This window comes from Syngnathus floridae, chromosome 13, assembly GCF_059516105.1.
Source record: "Syngnathus floridae isolate MCC-2025c chromosome 13, RoL_Sflo_1.0, whole genome shotgun sequence".
In the NCBI taxonomy this organism is placed as follows: Eukaryota; Metazoa; Chordata; class Actinopteri; order Syngnathiformes; family Syngnathidae; genus Syngnathus; species Syngnathus floridae.
In genome coordinates, this window is record NC_142425.1 from 8,355,194 (window position 1) to 8,375,812 (window position 20,619).

A 20,619-nucleotide genomic window follows, 5' to 3' on the forward strand; every position below is an offset into this window, starting at 1 on the left:
GCGGCCGCCAGTTCTCTTTTGTACTTACCCAGCGCGCGCGGAGCGCAATACTGAACGTATAAGAATGACTCGAAGTGAAAGCGGGGTCACTGCCGAGCTCGCCACGCTTGGCGAGTGGCTCCGTCGCTGCGCTCGAACACCTGAGATCCAGGGTTCGATTCCCCACCCCTGCTGCCTGCGCCGCCTGCGCCCCCTGCTGCCTGCTCCCCGTGCCGCCTGCGCCCCCCCCCCCCCCCCCCACTGTCTACACCGCGCTGCGAAGCACACAACAATGCGCAGACTATGAAGGAGGTGACGTTTGTCAATACTCCCTCCTTGGAGCAAATATATAATCAATAACTTTTTAAAACTTTAGCAAGTTTTTTTAACTTTTTGAAACTTAATATTCTAGGCTGTTCTAAAACACCATCTGGTATGCTTGATACACATTACAGGTGTAAAAAAAAAAACATATTCCGCCATTTACTTCATATGGTGTACCGGCACAAAAGTTTGCAGTGCTGAGGACATGAGGAGACCTAGAAAGAAGCATTGGGAGCTTAAGATCAGGGGATGCTTTGAGAATAATTGTCAATTTTTGTCTATGTGAAGCCCTTTGAGACTGTTTGTGATTTAGGGCTATACAAATAAACTTGACTTGACATTGCTGATGTATCAATCCCCGAGCGATTAGGCACATGGACGGGCAACCCCCAGCCTCGGGTTCGGATACGGCATTGCTCAAATTGGCAAATCTTAGCAAGCTACAGAAGAGTTTCTGCATCACATGAATATTTTTTAGCATGTGGTTTGGAAGTTTATTATGCAAATGAATTTGCTTGCTTTGTACATTTTAGAGACACGCACATTGGCGAGATAGCGGCAGTACTTATGTGTATTTGTTAGGTTGCTTTGGGCAGAACAAACCGCAAAAGACGGTTCACATTGACCCAGCTGTCTAATTGGGGCGCCTTTCATTTGTAATGTACTTAAAAATTTAAATGATTAAAATCGTTAAAAATTATCGCATACAGTTAAATAGAGCATCAGACAGGTTGAGGCAAATATCTAGCATGTGGTTTAGACGTCGAACATGCAAATGAGTTTGTTTTGTACTTTTAACACACATGCACACTGGCGAGATAACGGCAGTACTTTATTTCTTAGGTTGTTTTGGGCAAAACAACGAAAGGTGCATCGCATTGACCCAGCATCAGACAGGTTTAGGCAAATATGTTGCTACTCGGTGGCAGCACTTGGAATTCATCTAACCTTTCTGATATGGTCAATTTCATAAGGATGCCGGTATGAATAAGAACACTCTGGCCTTTACTTTACTCTGAACTGGGTGGTACCACCCAGTACATGTACCGAGGCTGGCCGTGTGGTTACGCAACTCTGCTTTGAATCGAAAGCTAAGGTCCTGGAAGTTACACGCTATGCTTATAAATTCAATTGACTTTAGCAGCAACCTGGACTGGACAGCAACAGCCTTTTTTCTTTCTTAGTCAGACAGCCAATGAAGATATCAAGCCCTGTAACAAAACATGCAATAAGTTTCACATTCAAGAGATGCACCATCGATTGAGGCCCATCGCCAATGAAGACTGACACCAAAGTTGACTTTATTTACAAGACCACCAACAGGAAGCAAACACACCACTGTTGATTTTATTCACAAGAACGCCCACATGATGCATGACGATTCAAAACAAACCAAAAAATGGCTGACTAGATTCAAATAACAGCTTTTACTCGTACAGAAAAATGTACCAACATTCTGCAAGATACTGAGTTCAGTGGCCATTTTAAAGCAGGGCTGCCAAAGATGACTTACTGATCGCAACAGAGACCGTTTGTACACTTGTCGTTTGCATCTATGGGTGTCTGGCTACTTGGCTTTTGTCAACAATTTAGAATGCATCCAGCTTTTCTTTGTGTAGTTAAAAAAATAAAAAGTTTGACACTGCATGTTTAACAAGTCAATTTTTGTTTCAGCCTAAGTTTACAATTGTCTTGTCAATGAGAATGTCTCAAATGATTCCAGTTTGTATGTACGATAGACTGCCAATGCCAATGTTTAAAATGGACCACTTGAATTCAGTTCAGTTTAATTGCAGTTCAGTGGTACACACACAATTACAGTACAAACAGTTCATTTCATGATTAAAAAAACAACAGTAAAACAATATTGCAAAATGACGCCGCGCTGAGAAAGAAAGGCATCATGCAGATAGCCAGTGTGCACACCCAGTGAAAAAGTGGAGAGAGGGAGGGAAAGAAAGAAAGGACAAAAGAAAAAAACAGTCATACTCTCCTTAAATGCTGGCTGGGCGCTTTGCCCTCGCCGCATCCGCACCTGTTCGTCTCGTGTCGGCCGCTCATCACGGGCGAAGGTCAGCCCCTCCCCGCCCGGCCGATATTCGACGTTTGGACTCATCCTCCGCCTCGTGCCACTGCAAAAAGAAAAACGCCACTCTGTTGCATGCGGTTCACTTCTGTGGACGTACTCATTACCTGTCTATTAAAGCTTGCTCCCATTTTAAGCTCCCTTTATTAATTGCGTATGCATACATGAATGTTTTTGTTTTCTTTTTATGTCGGTTCCTATATGAAGAATTCAATGCTTATAATTTCTTTCTTTGTTGTAAAGTGCTTTGAGCTGCATTTCTTGTATGAAAGGTGCTCTACAAATAAAGTTTTTTATTATTACCCTCTGGTCTCGCGGTCCTGTCCAGTCCCTCTCTGTGCAGGCACTCGTCCGATCCACTGCCCCAGCAATCCTGAAAGGCAGACAGACACATTGTGGTGGTTTTGGCAAGGGGAAAAATTCCACTAGCACCCCCACCCAACCTTGACTAAGGTAAGTTTGAATCAGGTAACTAGCGGCACGCACAGGCTGGCGCATGTCTCATACGGCCCTCCCGCATTGGAGCGATCCGGGTTATGAAATGTTTAACCCCTTACAAAGAGGGAGGGAGGGAAAGAGCGAGAGGAGATGAGAAGAGGCTTTGGTGCGCACTTAAGCGCAACCGGCCAGTTCCCCCTGAGTAGAGCTGGCTTGGCCCCGAGAGGAAAAAAAATAGGAAAACGTGACGTCACTGAGAGCGTCACGGAGAATCTCCTCGTCCTCGACACCGTCGACGACACTGGGACCCAGTCTGGCAGACATTATACCCTGGTATTCCACAAAGGGCAAGGTATAGCCACGTTCCACCCTGAGTGCACCAGGCCATGCAGGTACTGCCGGGCGCATTGGAGAAAGAGAGCGAGAGAGAGAGAGAGAGAGAGGGGGGGGGGAGGAAGGGGGTGTCTACTTTGCCGATTCGTATCTAGAGGGTCACAGCAACCCAAATGCCCGTGCGTGCTACTAGTTACCCTATTCAAACAGACAGGGGTAGGGAAAGCACAAAAGAAAAAACAAAGTCATACTCCCCCGAAACGCTGGCTGCATCTGCACCCATCAGTCTCGTGTGGGCCGCTCGTCACGGGCCAAGGTCTGGGTCTGCTCCGGCCGGTGTTGGACTCGTCTTTCGCCTCGCACAAGCGCAAAAAGACAAACGGCACTCAGTTGCATGCGGTTTACTTCTGTCAACGTACTCATTACCTGCCCCCTCCCTGGTCTTGTGGGTGCAGCCCAGTCCCTCTCGGTGCAGGCTGGCGCTCGCTCCATCCGCTGCCAGCTGAAAGGCAGAAAAATAAGGAAATCAAATTAAAACCAACAAGTGTGTACACTATGCTTGCAGATTGGATTGCCATGTCACCGCCTCTGGCCAGCCTTGGCCAGTCATGCATCAGGCTCCTCTTCAACACTTAGCGACTCCTTTCTTTGGGTGATTCCTTCCTTTGCAACCCGCTCACCAATCGCGGGTCTGGTGGCCTCCGTCCACCGGCTCTTTGTTTCATACATCGTCTCTTCCACCTTGCAAGACAAGCACAAAAGTCTCGCTGCGCCGTCGCTTGCGCTTGCCGTCGCTTGCGCTTGCCGTCGCTTGCGCTTGCCGTCGCTTGCGCTTGCCGTCGCTTGCGCTTGCCGTCGCTTGCGCTTGCCGTCGCTTGCGCTTGCCGTCGCTTGCGCTTGCCGTCGCTTGCGCTTGCCGTCGCTTGCGCAGTCGCTTGCGCTTGCCGTCGCTTGCGCGGTCGCTTGCGCTTGCCGTCGCTTGCGCGGTCGCTTGCGCGGTCGCTTGCGCTTGCCGTCGCTTGCGCAGTCGCTTGCGCTTGCCGTCGCTGCGCGGTCGCTTGCGCTTGCAGTCGCTTGCGCTTGCCGTCGCTGCGCGGTCGCTTGCGCTTGCCGTCGCTGCGCGTTTGGCACTCAATGAGGGCTGCACAACATTTTGGAAAACCAATGATATGGCAGTATTGGGCCAGACCACTGCATTGAGGCAAGTTGTGCAAAATTCTTGGATGGAGGTTAACTATTTGATCGCAATGAGATCGGTTAGATGAGTTAACTTTAACTTACATCAATGACTTATCGTCTTAACTCATTACAAATACTTAGGCAAGAAAACATGTTTCATTTGAGACATGAAAAAACTAATCTTTGCTGTCTTAAAGTGCATGTCAATAACCTAGACCACCATATGGCAGTTTTCCAATACATGTGCAGCCCTACACACATGTCACCATTGGTGTCCAAATGGCAGCCTCGGGGCAACTTGATCAACACACCACATGAATGAACGCAACACTGCTTTGTAGCACAAAATGTCAATGGCAACATTTTGTGGTTGATTGATTGAAGTAATTGGTGTCAAAGAATTCTGAATTTGTTTCAGTATGCAGCCCTCAAGCATACATTGGGACACCGCTGGTGTTATTTAAAAAAAAAAAAAAAAAAATTTAAAAATCCATTTCACACGTTGAAGCTGCGCAGGTCGACGCCTCCAGGGAAGCGGGTCTCCCTCAGAAGTCGGCGACTTCAGAGCGATGCCACAGCGCTCCGTTCACCTCTGATCAGATCGTGTCACATCCCGGTCGCCATCTGCAGAAACAGAAACAAATGTTAGAAACTCAAAGAGCACCCCAAGTTGTCGGTCACTTGCTTACTTGAGCACAGCGGCTAGCTACTATTGGTGAGCGTCGCCCGGTCGGATCGGGCCGTGCGCCCCCCCCCTTTTGCGTCCGGCCTGCAAATGGCAGAACACGCAATGAGTTGGGCGCTGCTCGCATCATTACGTCTTCCTCGTGGACCGGCTCGCCCAAACACCGCCCCCTACACCTAGAGAACAAAGGACACACAGCTTAGATCAAGCACGACAGTGGTAGGTTAGAAGAAGACAAAATGTTACCGTCCAATGCTGTCCTACACCTAGGGGAGAACAAAGACCGCAAGTACCACAGTGGTGGTAGGTTAGGGTTAGATCAAGTGCAACAGTGGCAGGTTAGAAAAAGACAAAATGGTACAAGTCAAATTGCAAAATTGGACATTCGGGATCGGCTCGCTCCAGCGCCGCCCTACACCGATGGGGGAGAACAAAGAACGCAGCGAGCACGACAGTGGCAGGTTAGAAAAAGACACAAAATGGTACAAGTCATATGGCAAGCTTGGACATTGGGCTCCGCGTCAAAGTTCAGTTTTGTCTCCATCCAAGTCACCACGTCCTCCCCCAAGTGAGCCGTTAATTGCAACCAAGCACAAGACACCGCTGGATCCAGATAAGCCACAACCTCTTAAGCAAGACCAACCGTCAGACCCCCAAACACTGTCCACACCTGCAACCTTTCCGTCGTGCACCCATAACCAAAGGCAACCACACTGCCCCCTCCTGGGCACATGATCCGCACACGTCGACTTTTGCAGCGTGCTGCTTGATTCTTGACTTGATATAGCATTCATCCTTTGGATAGGCCATTGCTCCTCTGGATAGGCCATTGCTCCTCTGGATAGGCCATTGCTCCTCTGGATAGGCCATTGCTCCTCTGGATAGGCCATTGCTCCTCTGGATAGGCCATTGCTCCTCTGGATAGGCCATTGCTCCTCTGGATAGGCCATTGCTCCTCTGGATAGGCCATTGCTCCTCTGGATAGGCCATTGCTCCTCTGGATAGGCCATTGCTCCTCTGGATAGGCCATTGCTCCTCTGGATAGGCCATTGCTCCTCTGGATAGGCCATTGCTCCTCTGGATAGGCCATTGCTCCTCTGGATAGGCCATTGCTCCGCTGGATAGGCCATTGCTCCGCTGGATAGGCCATTGCTCCTCTGGATAGGCCATTGCTCCTCTGGATAGGCCATTGCTCCTCTGGATAGGCCATTGCTCCTCTGGATAGGCCATTGCGCCTCTGGATAGGCCATTGCTCCTCTGGATAGGCCATTGCGCCTCTGGATAGGCCATTGCGCCTCTGGATAGGCCATTGCGCCTCTGGATAGGCCATTGCGCCTCTGGATAGGCCATTGCGCCTCTGGATAGGCCATTGCGCCTCTGGATAGGCCATTGCGCCTTTTCATGTGGAATTACTTATCCCATTCGGCTCCTCTTGCAGCCTACAAAAACACAGACAGACATCAATTGTGTGAGGACTACTCTTCCTCAGTGTCCTCAACATCACTGAAAGGGCTCCTTCAAGAGCCTCCTGCTTGCTTTTTATAAAAGGATGCTGGCTGGGCGGCCTCTTTTAGTGCTACAAAAGACAAGCAAATTATTGCAACAAAAATAGACATTGAGTAGAGTGCCAATGGCATGATTTTTTTTACCAACAATTATACATACTAGGAGTTTTACATTTGAGAGAAAATATTATATTGTAGTAAGTTGCGATCATTTATCAAAATTATACTTAATATTTTAATTTTATACATTCTAAGTAGAGTTTTACATTTGAAAAAATATATAATCATTACATTGTGGTAAATTACAAGAATTATTAAAGACTATAATTCGTTTTTTAATTTCATCATCTACAACTCACCTCACATTGGACAGATGATCCAGGTTGGCGGCGTCCAAAACGGGAGCAAATAACCCGCGCAAATGTTTGTTGCGTAACAGAACGAGCGGGCGGGCGCCATCTTTGAATGGATTTGGTCCGATTTGGACATGACGTAACATATACGTTGGATTCACCGGTTTGCATGACACGGAAGTGGCACACGGATAATATAAAATAATAAAAAATGGTTTAGTTGACTAGAGTCAAACTAACATTTCCTAAAGTCAGACAAACACGCGCTTATCGGCGGCGTCATTTACGAACCTTCTACAGACAGACGAATGAAAAAATGCTGGCCAGCATTAAAAAAACCCACCGCTAAAGACATTCAAAATACCACCAAAACGCGCAACGACGCGACATGAAGTGGATTGTGGCGTGCCGTGCCGTGCCGAAACCTCAAGCACTCCCTAGACAGCGAAAATCCTGCAAGAAATAATAAATGGCATCGTAAGAAACTGCAAACATTTGCTCACGGGCTAAATGGGCTGCGGCCTACGATTTACCTCCAGGCCCACCGTCGCGGTGGACGTGACGTGGCCGAGTCACGAGAGTACGACAAGCCTGCGACAAACAAAACAAAACAAACAAAAAAAAGGCTTGTGAGAAAAGGCAACAGAGCGTGCCAATCGTGCAACAAACACGGCGTCTGTCGTGAAAAACGGCAGGAGACGACAAACATTTGCTAGCATGCTCGCTTACCTGAGAAACCGTCCGCCGCCGCCGCCACGCGCTCGGCGGCACCTGCATATGATAACTCCCCTTGAGCGAGCACACCTGTCTTCAATTGACCTAAAGCCCTGACGTCACGTCCGTCGATTAAAATCTTCTTCTCCCGATCGTCCAACGGCGCTCGGTACACTGACGCCACCAGGTGGTCGCCTGTCATGGTGACTACTGTGGAAAGGGTTGCTTCGGACTATCCGTTGAAACTTTGAACACCCAACATGTTTGGATGGAGGATACCCTATCAATATGACCAAATCTCCTTTTGTTTCCGAGCAGGCTCTGGTCGAGTGGTTAACGCCATTGCCATCAATCAAATGAAAATATTTGTATCGATAGTTCATCCTAAAATGAATTGTTCTTGCAAAAATTCTGCGGCCGTTGCAGTACTCCCGTGGACTCATTTTCAATTCAGTTGTTAAGAAACACCACACCGTTGCACAGAGACAATTCTTGAGTCATGATATTTCCCTAATAAAGTGGCCTGTTATTAGGTACACTTGAAAATGGCGGTGTACCTACTGGAGTGTCCGTGTGATTCCCTCGTTAAGCGCACCTGCGTGAAAAGTTTTCGCTCCTGCAGAACTTCAAATGGCCAAAATCTTTTAACGCAGGTGCGCTTAACGAGGGAATCACACGGACACTCCATTAGGTATACCGCCATTTTCAAGTGTAAATTGCTATCACTTTTAGGGAAATATCATGGTCAAAAGTCAAAGGTGTTAAGCTCTCAATCTTGGAAAATATGTTGGAATGATTTTGGTCATTTTCAAGTTCTGCAGGAGCTAAAATCATTCCAACATATTTTCATTGATGTTTTAATTTTGTATTTGTTGGATTGTAGTTGATGGTGTTACTATACCGAATGTGTTTGAATAAAAGATTGAAAAAATAATCCCTTATGCCGATATGTGTTATTTTGGGGGACACCAAGTCATATAACAACGTTAAACATACATAGTCACATAAAGCAGTTAACCAAACGTTCGATTGGTTCAATTTGGTACCACCTGAATATGAACTGCGTAGACAAACGAAAGGCACAGCGTTCAATTTGGGCAGGCGGCCATTATCATTGTATATTGCTTTTAGACAAAGAGAGGAAGCTCCGCTTTCGCAGAGCATCAAAAAATTGAGATAGACTCTTGTTGTTCCTCCCCACGGAAATCTTTAGTAAAAGGCGAAAGATTTATACGATCTGAAGAGAAACAAGAGTGAACTGACTAAAAGCCTCGACACGGGCCACCCTATTGCTGGCCTCACCAAGTTAGCAGGCGGTGTCACACTCATGTTGTAACAACATTATTTTTTTTTTTAAATAAAAATAATACACTTTGACATATTGGCTATATTTAGGTTGACCTAACGCCTAACCAAGACGGATAGTTCAAATCAGTATTTAGTGTTTAGAAATGTAGTTCGTCGTCGTAAACGATGTCAGCGCAAAGGATTGTGGGTACACGATGACGTTGGTACTTTTTTTTTTTTTTTTTTTATGACAGCGTCGCCTGTCGATTGGGCGACTATTTTTTTAGTGTGAGTACTGCAAGTAAAATCAATTGTGTGTCTGGGTCCACGTACCTTTTGGCCATTAGTTTTTCTTTATAGTGTCGGTAAATTGAGAACGGGAAATGATGCGTGGGGGTATTCCAGAAAGCAGGTTATGCGAAAGTTATATCAAGGTCTATTATTTTTATTTTTACAAAAAGATACGTTCGTATCATGCAACAAGTCGGGAACGTAGCTATTTTATTTTTCACTTACTAATTAGTTTAATGAAGTCCGGCAAGTACATGCACAGTCAATGCTCCAAAACGCTCAGTGTGTCCCGTCGCTGCAAATTTTGGCTTCGTCTAAGCACACTTCCGCCACAACTTCGTATCACACAGGATAATCAGGGGAGAGCGCGGACGCAGTCCCCCACTACCAGAAATTGTGCAGTCGAGATTCCCACATTTGGGGAATTCGCAGAGGTCAGCACAACCGGAGTGCAATGGCTGAGCCTCACCCTGGGTGAACCACCTTCTTGATCATGGTACCTCCCCTGCCAGGTAAGTATGAGTTGTACAAGTCGCCGGGCCTAGGTCTTTACCGCGCGCACCATCTTCAGTCAGAGGCTAATTTGCTACAATTGTGTGAGCACACATATTCAGTGGATGAGACAGCATTCGTAGAACTATAGTACCTTTAGTCATTACGAAACCAAAGCATTATGAATTACGTAAAAAATAGATTAAAAAACATTACCATCATACTTTGCTTCTGTTTCTACTGCCTTTGTTCACCTCCTTTTTATTAGAGTCGTCATCTAGTGGTGATGGCAGCAACCATAATAAATGAAGTAAAAACATGCATTGCCTCTTTTCACCTGAGAACCGTAAAACGGTATGAATTTGTTTTTTTGAAAATCTCCAACATTACCGCAGAAAAAAACATATATTTCTTTTTCTGAACAAGTTTTGAAAATGACATTTTCTTAAAAATTTGAGAATAAGAATTGTACTAAAAATCCCTGGAACAATGATAGGAAAATCTCAAGCAAAGAAACGCATTTTAATTATATTTTAGATCAATTACGTAAAGTCTTGCTGCCGCTCAAGTCGAGCCGTCATGAACTTAATTCAAACCCCAACAAGACATGTCTGAACTGTTCTATCCCGTTAGAACGAAACTAACGGACTGCAACGGCGAGTTGAGGAGATTTGCTCTTGATTTGACCAGTAGAAGGGGATGCACCGTTCCTGGAGGTACTGCAATACCAGGTCGATGCGTGGAGTGGACGGAGCAAGCCCCTATTCCACCTCCCTGTTCCAAAAATCAATTTAATATATGGTCCCCGGATAGGGGACGTATCAGATATTAAACTGATAAGAACAGATACTACACTTGATCTTAGCCAAAAGGCCGAGAAGCGATAACCTGTCATGGGTCTGAGGCAACCACTTCAATAAAGAGACTACCAATTCAAGTTACGGTTTAGATATTTCGACTCATGCTAATGGGTACCGACCACCCAAACAACAACTATTAACAGTTTGGAATGATAATGCGTCACTCTGCTGTTTTCAACCTGTGCATCGAACAAATGGTTGCAGAGTTTCGTGTGTTAGCGTAGGTTTAGTGTCACGTGGTTCACGTTGACCCAATAAAATAACGATCAACTGTGCTCCTGATGGGAATAGTTTACCAGTAATGGATCAATACGTTCGTATCATGTAACGAGTCGGTAACGTAGTTATTACATTTTATTTTGCACTTACTAATTTGTTTAATGAAGTTAGACAAGTAAATGCACATTTACAGAAAACATTTAATGCTTCAAAGCGCTCAGTGCGTCCCGTCGCTGTATATTTATGCTTCGTGAAAGCGCCCATCTGTTATGCTGTTGTATTACACAGGAAAACCAGGGGAGAGCGCGGACGCAGTCCCCCACTATCAGAAATTGTGCAGTCGAGATTCCCACATTTGGGGAATTCGCAGGGGTCAGCACAGCCGGAGTGCAATGGCTGAGCCTCACCCTGGGTGAACCACCTTCTTGATCATGGTATCTCCCCTGCCAGGTAAGTATGAGTTGTACAAGTCGCCGGGGCCGAAGTCTTTACCGCGCATACCATCTTCAGTCAGAAGCTAATTTGCTACAAATGTGTGAGCACACATATTCACTGGATGAGACAGCATTCATAGAACTGTTAACAAAGTACCTTTAGTCATTACAAAACCAAAGCATTATTAATTACGTAAAAAATAGATTAAAAAACATTACCATCATACTTTGCTTCTGTTTCTACTGCCTCCACGCCTTTGTTCACCTCCTTTTTCTTAGAGTCGCCAACTAGTGGTGATGGCAGCAACCATAATAAATGAAGTAAAAACATGCCCATCATGCGTTGCCTCTTTTCACCTGATAACCTTAAAACGGTATGAATTTGTATTTATTGAAAATCTCCAACATTACCGCAGAAAAACGTATGTATTTCTTTTTCTGAACAAGTTTTGAAAATGACATTTTCTTAAAAATTTGAGAATAAGAATTGTACTAAAAATTCCTGGAACAATGATAGGAAAATCTCAAGCAAAGAAACGCATTTTAATTACATTTTACAAGGGCTACGTAAATTCTTGCTGCCGCTCAAGTCGAGCCGTCATGAACTTAAATCAAACCCCAACAAGCCATGTCTGAACTGTTTTATCCCGTTAGAATGAAACTAACAGGCTGCAAGGACTATGTGGGGATTTTTAGTCTTGATTTGACCAGTAGAAGGGGGTGCACCGTTCCTGGAGTTACTGCAATACCAGGTCGATGCGTGGAGTGGACGGAGCAAGCCCCTAATCCATCTCCCTGTTCCAAAAACCAATTTAATATATGGTCCCCGGATAGGAGACGTATCAGATATTAAACTGATAAGAACAGATACTACACTTGATCTTAGCCAAAAGGCCGAGAAGCGATAACCAGTGATGCGTCAGAGGCAACCACTTCAATAAAGAGACTACCAATTCAAGTTACGGTTTTAATATATCGACTCATGCTAATGCCACGTACCGACCACCCAAACAACAACTATTAACAGTTTGGAATGATAAAAAAGTCAAAGTCAGCTTTATTGTCATTTTCTCCACATGCCAAAGACACACAAAGAAACCGAAATTTCGTACCCCCCTATCCCACGGTGACAAGACATGGCCCACAACAGACAAACAAGTAAACAAGTATAACAACAGCGTGCTGAAAAAATAATGAATAAAAAAAAATATAAATAAATAAATAAATAAATAAATAAATAAATAAATAAATAAATAAATAAATAAATAAGAGGAGCAAAAAAAGGAGCAAGTGCACGTACAGCAGACATTCCAGAAAATAGCGCAACAGTGCCGCACGCTACGCAGAAGGGGGTAGCGAGTTCAGGGTCCTAACAGCCTGGAGAAAGAAGCTGTTGGCGAGTCTGGTGGTGCGGGAGTGCAGGCTCCTGTACCTCTTCCCAGAGGGCAGAAGGTCAAACAAAGAGTGAGCCGGGTGACTCACATCTCTCGCAATCGAGGTTGCCTTGCGGGCGAGATGGGAGGTGTAAATGTCCTTCAGGGAGGGGAGCGAAGCACCAATAATCTTACCAGCCGTATTCACTGTGCACTGCAGGGCCTTCAAGTTCTGTTCAGTGCAGTTACCACCCCAGACAGCGATGCAACTGGTGAGGACGCTCTCAACGGTGCCACGTCACTGTGCTGTTTTCAACCTGTGCATCGAACTAATGGTTGCAGATTTTCGTGTGTTCGCGTAGGTTTAGTGTCACGTGGTTCACGTTGACACAATAGAATAACGATCAACTGTGCTCCTGATAGGAATACCTTACCAGTAATGCATCACCACGTTCGTATCATGTAACGGGTCGGAAACGTAGTTATTACATTTTGCTTTGCACTTACTAATTTGTTTAATGAAGTTCGGCAAATAAATGCATAGTTGCAGCAAACAGTTAATTCTCCAAAGCGCCCAAAGTGTCCCGACAATGTAAATTTCAGCACCGTGTAGGTCTCCTTCTGCAGCTCAATCATTTCATTTCAACAGGATGATCAGGGGAGAGCGCGAACGCAGTCCCCCACTACCAGAAATTATGCAGTCGAGATTCCCACATTTGGGGAATTCGCAGGGGTCAGCACAACCGGAGTGCAATGGCTGAGCCTCACCCTGGGTGAACCACCTTCTTGATCATAGTATCTCCCCTGCCAGGTAAGTATGAGTTGTACACGTCGCCGGGGCCGAAGTCTTTACGGCGCACACCATCTTCAGTCAGAGGCTAATTTGCTACAAAAGTGTGAGCACACATACTCAGTGGATGAGACAGCATTCGTCAAACCGTTAACTTAGTACCTTTAGCCATTGACCAAATCAATGTAAATAAGAACAACAACAACAACAAAAAAAAACATACATCTGTAATTCCCAACATGCATTGGTTCTTTTCCTGCGCATCACGTGATTCTTGTTTCTTTTTGTGGTCAGTCGCGGAAATCAGTGCTGCTGCCATCTAGCGGTGCAACGGCATATACACTTTAACAAAATAGGTTTAGAAAGGCCAATCCAGGAAAATCCACATTTGCAATGCAGGATCATACACTAAAGTGCAAAGGCAAAAATTTAATAAAATACATTTTTTGAAATATTACTTCCTTCCCCACCCCACCCTCTTCCCCTCTAAGTGACCTGTTAGGCCCTAACAGAGGGAAATTAATTACTAAGAATCAAAAAGTTGCCCTCGTGTGGCACGGAAGCTAACTGCAAGTATAACCAGCATTTAAAAGATGGTTAATTCGTCTTTTTAGTACAGTATAATGTGTCGATGTTGAAGTTGTAAAAAATTAAGCCATGTAAATTATAGTTACGAGGTATAAGTACTTCAAAAAACATGACAGGTTGCTGCCATTGTTATTTGAATTCAACAACACGGTTAAAATCACGTCAGGAGAAACATTAGGAGCACATCATTACACATGGCTTACGTTTTGTTTTAACCAAGTTTAAAGTACTACTCTGATCATGGTCCCTCCCTCAATGCTCCACGAGGAAGCAAAGAACGTTGACCAATAGCGGAGAATCTATAATATCATCATTGTCCGCAAGCGTCACGCTCAGAAAAGAACATCAATTCTCGTCATCGTAGTAAGCCAGACCGTAAATTTAGAAAAGCATTCCGCAAGTTAAGACCTTTAGAAATGATCCCTGAGAGTATAGTCTTGACTCCGTCACGGGCGGCGGCGGGAAGTCATCTTTCTGCGAGAGTACCATTTTTACCCAGAGGGCAACCTCTGTCCAAATTCACTACACCACGACTAGTAAAGGACTGTTAGATAAGATTGAGCAACGACGTCATTGAAAAATAACATCATGAGGCTTTTAAAAATGCCTATAATAGCCAAACAATCAACTTTATATTGTAGACACGTTTCCGTTCATCCACCGGCCGTGAGCACTGATGACGAATACTTAGTATTGTCCATCGATCCATTTTCTGTACCGCTTGTTCCCACGGGGGGTCGTGGGCGTGCTGGAGCCAATCCCAGCAGTCATCGGGCAGTAGGTGGGGGACACCTTGAAACGTTTGCCAGCCAATCGCAGGGCACACGGAGACGAAAAACCGTCCGCCCTCGCACCTACGGGCAATTTGGAGCGCCCAATGGGCCGATCGCATATGTTTTGGGGAAATGGAAGGAAACAAGAGTGGAGAACGTGCACAATGCAAACGAACAGGTCCGGGAAGGGAGTTGGAACCGAACTCTATGAGCAGCTGAGCAAGCGTGGACTCAGAACGACACGTTTTAAGTGTAAATATTTCCATAGAGTCGCCATCTAAAGGTGCATTCTAGATTTGGCTGAAACGCAGTTGATAATCATTACTTCGTTACCATTCACATATTGATCAGGGGAGAGCGCGAACGCAGTCCCCCACTACCAGAAATTATGCAGTCGAGATTCCCACATTTGGGGAATTCGCAGGGGTCAGCACATCCGGAGTGCAATGGCTGAGCCTCACCCTGGGCGAACCAGCTTCTTGATCGTGGTATCGCCCCTGCCAGGTAAGTATGAGTTGTACAAGTCGCCGGGGCCGAGGTCTTTACAGCGCGCACCATCTTCAGTCAGAGGCTAATTTGCTACAAATGTGTGAGCACACATATTCAGTGGATGAGACAGCATTCGTAGAACTATAGTACCTTTAGTCATTACGAAACCAAAGCATTATTAATTACGTAAAAAAAGTAGATTAAAAAACATTACCATCATACTTTGCTTCTGTTTCTACTGCCTCCACGCCTTTGTTCACCTCCTTTTTCTTAGAGACGCCATCTAGTGGTGATGGCAGCAACCATAATAAATGAAGTAAAAACATGCCCATCATGCATTGCCTCTTTTCACCTGAGAACCCTAAAACGGTATGAATTTGTATTTATTGAAAATCTCCAACATTACCGCAGAAAAAATATATATTTCTTTTTCCGAACAAGTTTTGAAAATGACATTTTCTTAAAAATTTGAGAATAAGAATTGTACTAAAAATTCCTGGTACAATGATAGGAAAATCTCAAGCAAAGAAACGCATTTTAATTATATTTTAGAACGGTTACGTAAATTCTTGCTGCCGCTCAAGTCGAGCCGTCATGGACTTAAATCAAACACCAGCAAGACATGACAAAAACTGCTTTCGGGTCTAACTACTCTTGATTTGACCGGTAGAGTGGGGTGCACCGTTCCTGGAGGTACTGCAATACCAGGTCGATGCGTGGAGTGGACGGAGCAAGCCCCTATTCCATCTCCCTGTTCCAAAAATCAATTTAATATATGGTCCCCGGATAAGGGACGTATCAGATATTAAACTGATAAGAACAGATACTACACTTGATCTTAGCCAAAAGGCCGAGAAGCGATAACCAATGATGCGTCTGAGGCAACCACTTCAATAAAAAGACTACCAATTCAAGTTACGGTTTAGATATTTCGACTCATGCTAATGGGTACCGACCACCCAAACAACAACTATTAACAGTTTGGAATGATAATGCGTCACTGTGCTGCTTTCAACCTGTGCATTGAACAAATGGTTGCAGATTTTCGTGTGTTCGCGTAGGTTTAGTGTCACGAGGTTCACGTTGACCCAATAGAATAACGATGAACTGAGCTCCTGATGGGAATAGCTTACCAGTAATGCATCAATACGTTCGTATCATGTAACGGGTCGGGAACGTAGTTATTACATTTTATTTTGCACTTACTAATTTGTTTAATGAAGTTCGGCAATAATGCATAGTTGCAGCAAACAGTTAATTCTCCAAAGCGCCCAAAGTGTCCCGTCAACGTAAATTTCAGCACCGTGTAGCTATCCTTCTGCAGCTCAATCGTTTCATTTCAACAGGAAGATCAGGGGAGAGCGCGAACGCAGTCCCCCACTACCAGAAATTATGCAGTCGAGATTCCCACATTTGGGGAATTCGCAGGGGTCAGCACAACCGGAGTGCAATGGCTGAGCCTCACCCTGGGTGAACCACCTTCTTGATCATGGTATCTCCCCTGCCAGGTAAGTATGAGTTGTACAAGTCGCCGGGCCTAGGTCTTTACCGCGCGCACCATCTTCAGTCAGAGGCTAATTTGCTACAAATGTGTGAGCACACATATTCAGTGGATGAGACAGCATTCGTAGAACTATAGTACCTTTAGTCATTACGAAACCAAAGCATTATTAATTACGTAAAAAAAATAGATTAAAAAACAATACCGTCATGCTTTGCTTCTTTTTCTACTGCCTCCACGCCTTTGTTCACCTCCTTTTTCTTAGAGTCGCCATCTAGTGGTGATGGCAGCAACCATAATAAATGAAGTAAAAACATGCCCATCATGCATTGCCTCTTTCCACCTGAGAACCCTGAAACGGTATGAATTTGTATTTATTGAAAATCTCCAACATTACCGCAGAAAAATATATATATTTCTTTTTCTGAACAAGTTTTGAAAATGACATTTTCTTAAAAAATTGAGAATAAGACTTGTATTGAAAATTCCTGGAACAATGATAGGAAAATCTCAAGCAAAGAAACGCATTTTAATTATATTTTACAAGCGCTACGTAAATTCATGCTGCCGCTCAAGCCGTCATGAGCTTAAATCAAACCCCAACAAGACATGTCTGAACTGTTTGATCCCGTTAAAACGAAACTCACGGATAGCAACGACTATGTGAGAAGTTTTTGCTCTTGATTTGACAGGCAGAGGGGGGTGCACCGTTCCTGGAGGTACTGCAATACCAGGTCGATGCGTGGAGTGGACGGAGCAAGCCCCTATTCCATCTCCCTGTTCCAAAAATCAATTTAATATATGGTCCCCGGATAGGGGACGTATCAGATATTAAACTGATAAGAACAGATACTACACTTGATCTTAGCCAAAAGGCCGAGAAGCGATAACCTGTCATGGGTCTGAGGCAACCACTTCAATAAAGAGACTACCAACTCAAGTTACGGTTTAAATATATCGACTCGTGCTAATGCCACGTACCGACCACCCAAACAACAACTATTAACAGTTTGGAATGATAATGCGTCACTGTGCTGTTTTCAACCTGTGCATCGAACAAATGGTTGCAGAGTTTCGTGTGTTCGCGTAGGTTTAGTGTCACGTGGTTCACGTTGACCCAATAGAATAACGATGAACTGTGCTCTGATGGGAATAGCTTTTAATGACCAACAAAACGAATTAGTCATTCGCCAAAAACAATCCGATGTTTGGATATATTTCGGGACCAAAAGCACAATAGCTGTTTGATGAACATTTTGACGAAAAAAAAAAACACGCCGCAAAAAAACACGCGGCCCACTTCGCCAAACTACTTCCTATTTCTTGCTGTGGCAAATTACATTAACCCTCGAACCCCACCATCGCAGTGGAGGTGAATTGCACTCCAATCCATGCCAGCATTTATTAACACTCATTTGAGAAATTACGATCGTATTTTGTTTCCCGATTTGTGTTGAATAAAAATATTAAATTACAAATTTGAAAATAAAACACGGAAATCGGACCATCTCCCGTTCTCTCATACCAAAAGTACACGGAGCAAGACATACAACTGTTTTGACGTTCAATACGCACACTCAAAATAGTCGCCCAATCGATAGGTGACGCTGTTTGAAATAACGAGCGCCAACGTCGTGAATCAGGTACCCATAATCCTGTGCGCCAACAATGTTTATAGGGAAAAAAACACATCAATGAACACAAAATACTCGTTTAAACTGTCTATTTAGATTGAGTCCTTCGAAGTATAGTAAATCTATGAACGTCTATTGTTTGTATTAGAAGGAACGGTTGCTGTAATTTGAACGTGAGACCGCGCGTTAATTTGGTGAGACCAGCAATGGGGTGGCCCGTTTTGACCTGAATTGGCAGTTCACTCTTGTTTCTCTTCAGATCGTATAAATCTTTCGCCTTTTACTAAAGATTTCCGTGGGGAGGAACAACAAGAGTATATCTCAATTTTTTGATGCTCTGCGACTGCGGAGCTTCCTAATACTGTGAAAAGTCAACCATCAATTGCTCCCCTACCTACAATGAGCAGATAGATCTTACGTTGTGTAGTAACATTTTAAATGAAGTTGACCAGTACACACATGTTAATTTTTTCTTTTCGAGAAATATTAACCTAATAGAAATAAACAGCAATTGGAGTAATTCTTTAGAATGACAGACATGTCAATTATGCTTTGAGGAGAGGAAAAAAAATGTTTTGGGGATACAACCATCGGATGTATTCTTTAGAAAGACAGCCGAGAAAAAGGCATTGGTTCTAAGATCCTTCTTTTAACTGAGAGGATACAAGAAACTTTTAGCCATTGAATGATCCATCAAACTTGATAATGCATCACTTACTAAGCATCAGAAGGTTGTCTTCAAGTGGCACAGAAACGAACAGCAAGTATTATGAGCCGCGTTTAAGGTTATTAATTCGTGTAGTTTGCACAGTATATGTTAACGTAGGTTGTAAATATTAAACTTTTCTTGTCACAGAAGACACTTGACGCTGTTACCGTCTAACAATGACTTAACGACGCGACTTAAACAATGCTCTAAATACTTAAATGGTATAACGCAAGTTGTTTTAACATCTTTAAAAGCACTACTCTGATCATGTTCCTTCCCTCAATACTCCACAAGGAAGTAAAGAACGTTCATCAAAGGTGAAGGACATATGATAAATCATTATCCTACGCCAGCTTCACGCTCAGGAAGGAACATCAAGTCTCGTCATCGTAGTTAGCGAGACCGTCACTTTAGAAAAGCATTTCTCAAGTTAAGAACTATAGAAATGATCCCTGAAAGTATAGTCTTAACTCAACCATGGGCCGCGGCGGGAAGTCATCTGCGAGGGTACCATTTGTACCCAGAGGGCAACCTAGCGTGTACTTTTGTCCAAATGCACTACACTACGACAAGTAAAAAGACAAATTATAGAAAAATTCAAGACTGGTTAAGACGACTTAAAATAGTTTAGATGTAGATAAGTTTACCAGTTTTCTAGTCCCAGCATGCTTTGCGAGATCTGTTTTGCCTTTATTTGTGTTTAAAACAAAATTGCGTATTTTTTAAGGAAAACATAAAAACAAAAAAATTTAAAAAAACAATGTCAAGATTATCACGCGTTTGTGTTCACCAGTGGTTGAATTTTGTTTATACGTGAAAGAAGCAACACCGCCGTACGTCTGTTATAAAGTTCCGGCAAAACGTCGGAAAGGAGAATGGTTCCGCATCAGTCAAGTACATGTATTATAAGTGTAATTCCAATCAAAGACGTTTACCACCCAAAACCAAAATATACAAAATTACACAACTCAGCAACGCTTAAAAGAAACATAATATGACTTTCAATGTAAAATTGGAGACAAAATTTAACTTTCCTCATGGCAATTCGAGCGCTGGGCTTGACTTGCAGTTAGCTTCTGTGCCACTTGGAGGCAGCCTTTTGAATTTACCACCAGTTGACCAGTCTTTACCTAATTAGCGTTCTAATTGTTTATTACTGCTTTAGTATAAATGGACAAAGCTATTGCAGTGACGCTTTCTTACGCACAAGCAATAACAAGCGCAACACGATGAATGAACAGGAAGAAAGTACAATAGAAACGGTACACACACAAAGTAATTGTGTCATTAGCAACGCTAGCATTAACATTAACGCCCGTAGGACAAGCCTCGCTGGCTCATGAGCTACTATTTGTCGTATGCAAGTTATTCGGCGAATAATAACTTACCAGTTTACTGCACACGGAACAACGAAACACATTAACTCCTCATGACTCCAAATTAAAAAGTTACTTGAGAAAATCTTGGTAGAGTCCGCTATCCTTGAGTAAAATCGGTTACATAAGTGTCCTTTGCGCATGCGCCAAACAAATTGCGACCGTTACGTCACTTAATTAATCATTTAATAAACGGACTAATTAACC

At 43.9% G+C, this 20,619-nt stretch overlaps 2 long non-coding RNA genes and 13 other non-coding genes across 20 annotated transcripts; 1 reads left to right on the plus strand and 14 right to left on the minus strand.

The window, feature by feature from the left end:
• Positions 1-1,055: 1,055 nt before the first annotated feature.
• On the minus strand, positions 1,056-8,146 carry LOC148388470 (uncharacterized). Of its 5 annotated transcripts, none has more exons than XR_015862128.1 (7): positions 7,612-8,144; positions 7,416-7,473; positions 5,029-7,335; positions 3,587-4,963; positions 2,693-3,516; positions 2,339-2,435; positions 1,056-1,514 (listed from the first exon to the last, which is right to left on the minus strand). It is a non-coding gene; the product is annotated as an uncharacterized LOC148388470 (long non-coding RNA). The 5 variants fall into 5 exon arrangements; XR_015862126.1 differs by lacking the exon at positions 1,056-1,514 and having other exon boundaries at positions 1,581-2,435; positions 5,029-6,463; positions 6,889-7,335; XR_015862125.1 differs by lacking the exon at positions 1,056-1,514 and having other exon boundaries at positions 1,581-2,435; positions 3,587-3,662; positions 3,744-4,963.
• Positions 8,147-8,739: 593 nt separating this feature from the next.
• On the minus strand, positions 8,740-8,853 carry LOC148388471 (U5 spliceosomal RNA). The gene has a single exon (XR_015862365.1). It is a non-coding gene; the product is annotated as a U5 spliceosomal RNA (small nuclear RNA).
• Positions 8,743-20,562, minus strand: LOC148388472 (uncharacterized). 2 transcript variants are annotated; one of them, XR_015862130.1, is made up of 3 exons: positions 20,425-20,562; positions 12,748-17,045; positions 8,743-12,682 (listed from the first exon to the last, which is right to left on the minus strand). It is a non-coding gene; the product is annotated as an uncharacterized LOC148388472 (long non-coding RNA). The 2 variants fall into 2 exon arrangements; XR_015862129.1 differs by having other exon boundaries at positions 8,743-11,270; positions 11,399-17,045.
• LOC148388473 (U1 spliceosomal RNA) lies at positions 9,531-9,694 on the minus strand. The gene has a single exon (XR_015862364.1). It is a non-coding gene; the product is annotated as a U1 spliceosomal RNA (small nuclear RNA).
• On the minus strand, positions 10,361-10,551 carry LOC148388474 (U2 spliceosomal RNA). The gene has a single exon (XR_015862381.1). It is a non-coding gene; the product is annotated as a U2 spliceosomal RNA (small nuclear RNA).
• Positions 11,040-11,203, minus strand: LOC148388475 (U1 spliceosomal RNA). The gene has a single exon (XR_015862360.1). It is a non-coding gene; the product is annotated as a U1 spliceosomal RNA (small nuclear RNA).
• LOC148388476 (U2 spliceosomal RNA) lies at positions 11,895-12,085 on the minus strand. The gene has a single exon (XR_015862388.1). It is a non-coding gene; the product is annotated as a U2 spliceosomal RNA (small nuclear RNA).
• On the minus strand, positions 13,208-13,371 carry LOC148388477 (U1 spliceosomal RNA). The gene has a single exon (XR_015862356.1). It is a non-coding gene; the product is annotated as a U1 spliceosomal RNA (small nuclear RNA).
• On the minus strand, positions 14,159-14,369 carry LOC148388478 (small nucleolar RNA U3). The gene has a single exon (XR_015862393.1). It is a non-coding gene; the product is annotated as a small nucleolar RNA U3 (small nucleolar RNA).
• LOC148388479 (U1 spliceosomal RNA) lies at positions 15,052-15,215 on the minus strand. The gene has a single exon (XR_015862358.1). It is a non-coding gene; the product is annotated as a U1 spliceosomal RNA (small nuclear RNA).
• On the minus strand, positions 15,864-16,054 carry LOC148388480 (U2 spliceosomal RNA). The gene has a single exon (XR_015862383.1). It is a non-coding gene; the product is annotated as a U2 spliceosomal RNA (small nuclear RNA).
• LOC148388481 (U1 spliceosomal RNA) lies at positions 16,545-16,708 on the minus strand. Its single transcript, XR_015862387.1, has one exon. It is a non-coding gene; the product is annotated as a U1 spliceosomal RNA (small nuclear RNA).
• LOC148388482 (U2 spliceosomal RNA) lies at positions 17,391-17,581 on the minus strand. Its single transcript, XR_015862379.1, has one exon. It is a non-coding gene; the product is annotated as a U2 spliceosomal RNA (small nuclear RNA).
• Positions 18,567-18,680, plus strand: LOC148388483 (U5 spliceosomal RNA). The gene has a single exon (XR_015862367.1). It is a non-coding gene; the product is annotated as a U5 spliceosomal RNA (small nuclear RNA).
• LOC148388484 (small nucleolar RNA U3) lies at positions 19,292-19,504 on the minus strand. Its single transcript, XR_015862390.1, has one exon. It is a non-coding gene; the product is annotated as a small nucleolar RNA U3 (small nucleolar RNA).
• Positions 20,563-20,619: the final 57 nt, after the last annotated feature.